Raw genomic sequence first — 6,840 nt, forward strand, 5'->3', positions numbered from 1 at the left:
AGACTCCCTACTATCAGGAACTGCGAGGATGAGAGCCCCTTTCCACCGGCTTTCTGCTCTCCCCTGTTCTGTGTGACAGCAAGTCTGGGTGCAGCAACAGGTGTCTGTCCAACTGCAGTGCTTCCCCAAAGGGTCATTCGGGGTCACTTCTCAAAACTTTAAAAATGCTGCACCTTGCTACCCTGCTGGTGGACATTTCTTAGAATTGATGGTTTCAAGTATTTTATTTTAATCTTTATGGTTTTCAATCACCGAAATCCCTGTAAATGTTACTTATCCCTTGATCAGCACCTTCTCCCATGTCCTCAGTGGTTGATAAAACATCAGACTTCTCTCTGAGCTTCCAAATCCCACATCTATCCCCAACCCTCCCCCCTCAAAGCCTTACCTACTTCATGAAGAAAGAATCACTATTAATTTCTTCAGTGTTCCATCTTCAGACCTAAAACATGGCCCCTACCACAGGCCAGCCTCCACATGCCTGGACTCCAGCATGAAGCTGAGGACGGCTCTCCTCCTGTTGTGGGGTTGACCCCCACCATCTGTGTTAATGATTCAGGTCCACATCCAGTACCTAAAAGTCGATACCCTACTCAGACCAGAGCCTCCTGTCCACCACCTGGGGTTCATGTTCTACCCCTCATCTCTCCACCCCTCCATTGTCTCCCAGCATGTCAGCCCTCTCCCTGAAGCTTTCTTTCCTATCCAGACAGAATCCGGGGAGTCATAATCTGAGCTACCCTTTCATCGAAACCCAGATTCTCTTGTGTTCCTGGCTTTCCACCCAGCAGAACTCTGACCTGGATTCACACTCTGATTTGCCTGTGCAGTGTCCCTTCCCCAGTACTGCCTGTCCCCTGGCCGGGCTCAGAGCTGCCGGCCAGTGTCTCATTCCACAGCAGAATGGTACACGTCCAGCATCAGCTGGGCTCTCCACACGAGCCGTTTCCTTGTCCTTGGTGACCTTTGGCTTCCATCCTGCTCAGTGATGATTCCAAGACTGTCACCTCTTTCCTCAAGCCTCTTCTCCCTGCCACCCCTCTTAGAGGGGAGCTTCAATGTCCCATGCCTCTAAGTGCAAAGTCATCTTCTGTCCGGAACTGTAAAGGGTCTGAGGTTTACCCTCCATTCAAGCTAGAACATCAGCCTTCTATGGTTTTAAGGATGCTGGCAGATGACACAAGATTCTGGGGTCAGAGATGAAGGAGTTTATTACTCACAGCACAGTGAGCAACATTGATTTTGTGATTTTGTTGCTACCTCCTTGCCCCTTAGGCCCCATGAGGGTGAGACAGAGGGATCCAGGAGGGGCCACACAGCAGATCTGCTGCACAGTGGGATCTGCAACACAGTTGGGGAACCCTGAACAAGAGAAGCCAGAATCTTTTACAACGGACTGCAAGCAAACTTGCCCTTGCCCTAGAGGGAGGCGTTAAAAATTATACTGCAAATAGGAAAATCTACCCTCTGCTCCAGATGGGGGCACAATCTTCATCTTCTCAGGTCATTTGCTATATACCAACATTCTTGGAAAGATAGTCTGGGACAAAAGGCAGTTAGTGCCTCTGCTCACATGTGTAGAAATGTGACAGACCCACTGAGAATGGCCTCCAAACATACTCATGTCCACACAGCTTCACCAGCATTCCTCCAGGCCTCCTCCAGTGAAAGCCAGCCTCTCTCCCACCTCTTCCGGTCTTGCTTGGGCAGCCCCCCCTCCCCCTCTACAGGGTCCTTATCCCAGTGTGTGAACATGTCCCCAAATATTCCATCCTAAAAAGCAAAGCAAAACAAAACAAAGGCAAACAAACAAAAACCTCTGTTGAACTGATACCCTTCTTAGCCACTCTTTCCTTTTCTCCGCCTTCTTGGTGGGAAGTCCACACTGTCTCCATTTCTCTCTGAGCCTGGTTTCTTTACCTGCTTTACCACTGAAGCTGTCCCCACTGAGGCCACCAGGGCCTTCAACATTCCCGATGGGACAATGGAGCAGATGTTTTCTAGATCTAGTCCTGCTACATCTGCCTCTGAATCTGAATTTGAATTAAATAAAAAAGTGCCCTCCTCAGGGCTACTTTTAGATCCAACATCTGGCTGCTCCCACAAGGTAGGTCCTGTCGCCTGCCTTTTTTCAGTGTGAGAATCATGCTTTCCTATGCCAACCTGAAACAAGTAGACTGCCAGATTTCTCCAGCAAAAATGGTTCTATTTGGGATCAGCAAAGAATTGGAATTCGGGGTCTGCAACCATGGTGAGCCATGTGCAAGTCCCCCAGGGCAAGGGAAAAAGATCACTTTTACAGAGGGCAAAAAAAGGCGTTGGGAGGGCCCTGGTAGACAGAGTCTCCATGGCTTTTCATTGGCTGAGTCTTTGCCAGGAAGGAGGAGGAGTCTGTCTTCTTCCTTTTGGGCCCTGCTGTCCTCAAAGGGTGTGAGAGCTTCCTCTTCTGTCTCTTGACTCTGTTTAATTGAGGTTTCTGTTTATTAATTTTTTATGCCTGCTTCGTTGCTTGTCTAATATATTCTTGCTGGAAACCAGACATTTTAGATAATGTAGCAACTCTGGGTACTGGTAACCCGCACCCCACCCACCCCCTTGCCCCAGCTTGTTGTCACTTGTTTGTTTAGTGACTGGCTGGCTTATCTTAGTGAAGCCTTCTCCCTCACTCCCCTGAAGTGTTAAACCTGTGATGTTGCTCTGCCAGGAAGTGCAGCTCAGGGTCTGCTCAGTCACCCTGAGATGGCAGTGATTTGGGCTAGACTCTCTTCACCTCTTTCCCTGACCACACCCAGCTGTCAAGATCCGTTCATTGCCAGCTGTTGATGTATTATTGCTTACAGCAACGCCCTGGGGTGTAAATTGCTCTGCAGACACCAGACTCCTGAGTTAGTGTCCGGTTTCTTTCCCTGTTCTCTCCTGCAAACTAGCTGGCCTACACTTTAGCCTGTATCTTCAATGAATCTACCATCTACCACCTCCTCCTGCCATCACCTTTCCCCACAACCTCCTGTTTTTGAGAGCACCCTTAGGCTTAAACTTCTCTGCTCTCTGCTGCAAAGAAAGTCAGCTCCTTTGGAGGCAATTAGACCTATTTGTTTCCCAGCCTGCTTCTGTCCCTAGGCAACCTCGGAGCCTGAGACTGGGGACTGTGGTGTGCTTCTCTCAGAGTGACAGCCCTGTTTAGGAGTTGACCACGTGGTGGAAGAGAGGTAGTAGCCTGAGGTCTTCTCAGCTTGCCTCCCCTGGCATGGAACCACCACTTTATGAGCCAGGGAGGCTCCAGTATCCTCAGTGACATCACGCTTGAGGTAGAGGCCCCCCCACTTCCATGAACGGGGGTTGAGCAGAAGGGGTCCCCACCTCTGGGCCACACCTGCCCAGAACTTAGCATCAGCAGCAGGGAGTTGGGGCAGGACAAGAAGTACTAATGTGGGAGGTGGGGAGGGTTTAGCTCAGGAGTAGAGCACATGCTTAGCATGCACAAGGTCCTAGGTTCAATCCTCATGCCTCCATTAAAAATAAATAAACATAATTGCCGCCCCCACCCCCACCCCAGGGGACCTAACAGTACAAAAGACAAGGAATGCTGAAGTGCTGCTCCTCCCAGGAAGAAGGCCTTCTGATGGGAGAGGGAGCCCCGAGCTCTTGGCTGCACCAGTCTAGAGTGGAGTTTTTGTCTCACTGGGCTGGGAGTTGGGGGAAGAGAGAGAGTGAGAGCAATATTGGCGCAAAGACTCTTACCAAATTGTAGCAGATTTTCTCGAATAGATGTTCCTCCATTTGCTGTATAGCCTTAGGACCATTTCTAGGTACTTCACATGGTTGTCTTTTTACACTTTTCGCCAGTTTCACTGCAGAGTGGGTCTGTGGAGTTGCTCAGGCTGTCATGCTGCAATGGCTTTTAACTTAATGTTGGCTTCTCTGTCAGTTTGTTACCTTATAATTCTATTTTGCATCAGCGAAATTTGAATACAAGCTGGATATTTGGTGAATCTAAGGAATTGCTAACTTGTTTAGGTGTGATAATGGTATTGCGGTTATTTTAAAGCGTTCGTACCTCCTAGTAATACATGCGGAAATATTTACAGATGAAACAAGGTTGGCTATGAGTTGATAGTTTTTGTATTATGTTATGTTGTATTAGCAATTATATTCACATGAGCTGCACAGTGGGGGTTCATTACACTATCCTTTCTACTTTTATATGTGCTTGAAATTTTCCATAATAAAAAGTTAATTTTTTTCTTTTGTCTACATTTGAAATATACTTCACTAGATTTCTTAGAAATATGTCATCATTAAGTTGAATTAAAATCTTGAAGCTTATAAATACATACTTTTCACCTAAGATTATATTTTACAAAACTGAGCAAAACTTCAAGTACTCTTTGCTCTGAAATAATTTGTATAAGCATCTTTGCAAAAGTTTTTCTTTAATTTTTTTAACTAAAATCAGTTTATTTCTCAGTATCTGAAATGGCATGAATTTCAAGCAAGTTCCGAATCAAAATGTATCAGATGTCCTAATTATGTATCAGAAGCCAGCTTTGTCCCTTCAATCAAAACCATTTTAGACGATTAATTATTTTATGAAAAAAAAAGCCATTATGAAAATTGTGCCAGTTGTATTTCAAGAATTTATAAGAAGGCAAATTTATGCACTGAATTGAAGCTGAGTAGAAACTGAGCTTGCAAAAAGAAAATACAGTTGATGACAAAAATTTGAATGTCAGCTGGGATGTTCTAGATAAGTCAGAATATGGGTTAGCACTTGTGATTCAAACAATTAGTGCCTAATGCTTTTCAAGATTGCCCAGTTTTCTTTTCTTACATTTTTTTTTATAGAATTATTAATGGGAATTTTTTCCAACCCCTTGAAAATCTCAACTTCTTGAAAAAATAAATGTTATTTTGTCAGAAATGAGAAACTAGTTTTGACAATAGATAATCTGCATATTTGTGTGACGGTGCAATTGATAAAATTTTGCACCATTATAATTGGTCTTGGTAACAATAGGAAACAAAAATGTTAAAATTATGAAACTTGAAATGATTTCATCATTAATCTCAATTGTGCTGCCAAAATATTGTTTATTGTAATCCATTAACTATTCCAAAAAAAATCACAGTAACTTATTGTTTTTCTGTCTATGATGCTTAACACTATTCACAGTGAATTTTTTTTTAAATTAGTTTGGAATCCAAATTGAATCCATTTGCTCTCTCTCTTCTTTGTTCTTCAAATTCTTTTTAATGGAGGTACTGGGGACTGAACCCAGGACCTTGTGCACGCCAAGCATGGGCTCTACCACTGAGCTATACACTTTCTCCAGTCGCTATCTTGATCCTAAATATTTTTCAAATCAGTGTTTATCTCTCTACCGCTACTAAAAGTGGCCCATATCCACTTGGATTACAACTGTTTTCTTATTCCCCTTCCTGCCATCCATCTTGTCCTCTCAAATTCACCTTTCACTCAGCTGGCTGCCAAGGTGATTTATATAAAATGGAGATCTGACTCTCTCTCTCTTCCACTTAAAATTTTCCAGTGGGTCCATACCACTGACAGTAATTTCTCAAGTGTGAGAATACTTTTCTATGTATAGGAAAGCCCTGCCCTCCAGTTTGAGAAACACTATGTTAGAAGTTCATTAAAGTGTGACTTTTTAGGAGATCGGTAAATAATCATAAATACAAATGTGGGCACTGAAACCACACGGCGATACTTGATGATAAGGGTCCAGATGATCAACATGGCTTATATTAAACTTTTAAAAGAGCATCATGAAAATAAAAACACTAGACTAAACATGCCTTGTGGACTTCTGGGTAAAGATGACAGACGGAACACATGCATTTATTTATGTTCCCTCCTAAAGCCCCACTAAGATGATGATAAAAGGATTTTAAAAAAGCATAAACCCACAGGGTTGAGGAAGAGAGAATTAGAGACCATAGCAACACAATTCTGGAAATCGAGAGCAGATAGGAAATGGTAACTGATTTAGCATCTCCAGATAGCAGGCATAATAAACTTTTAGTGGGGAGCCAAGAACCAAACCAATTTATACTATAGAAACTTCAAAAGGGTTAGGAATTTTTGGCATTTGTATCTCTGGAAATAGGATGAGTGGATGACTTATACTAATGATTGATAGAAATCTATTTAAGACAATTCTTTGCCACACACTCTTCAACTACTTTGCTGCTCCTCAACCTTGGCAAAAGACCAGAGAGTTTTTCTTTTTGTTTTTTCCCTCTACAGAGTTAAATAGAGTTTCAGTCTGGAAAATATTAGGCATGGATGAAGATGTGGTACATTAATGAAGCCAAGCATATTAAGGGAATATATGAATACTGAATGCTTCCAGAGAGGAGGGCAAGTAAGATAAATGGATGGAAAATAGGAGGAAAAAATTTAAGAAAAATTATTGGGTAAATGAGGAGGCTCCATGCCTAAATAACAGAAGTTCTGAAAAGAGAGAGAAAAAGGAAGGGGTACAAATAATCAAAGTAATTCCATGAAATTTCTCAGCCCTGAAGGACATGAGTTTCTAGAATGAAAGGACCCACAATACCCAGAGAAGATTCTACGTGATTCCAGAGAGAGAAAAACAGGTCACATGAAAAAAGAGCCAGACTGGTTTTAGGTTGTCAAAGGCAAAAGTAGAGGCGAGGAAGCAGTGGAGCAATGTCTTGAAAACTATTTCCAATTTAGAATTCTGTATCTAGCCAAACTGTCAGTGCAGTGGAGGAATACGGTTTGTCAGAGGTAATATCTTACACGCTTTTCCTCCCTCCGACGCCTTTTCAAAAGGAAGCTACCAGAGGTCTTGCTCC

This window comes from Vicugna pacos, chromosome 16 (assembly GCF_048564905.1).
Source record: "Vicugna pacos chromosome 16, VicPac4, whole genome shotgun sequence".
Taxonomy (NCBI): Eukaryota; Metazoa; Chordata; class Mammalia; order Artiodactyla; family Camelidae; genus Vicugna; species Vicugna pacos.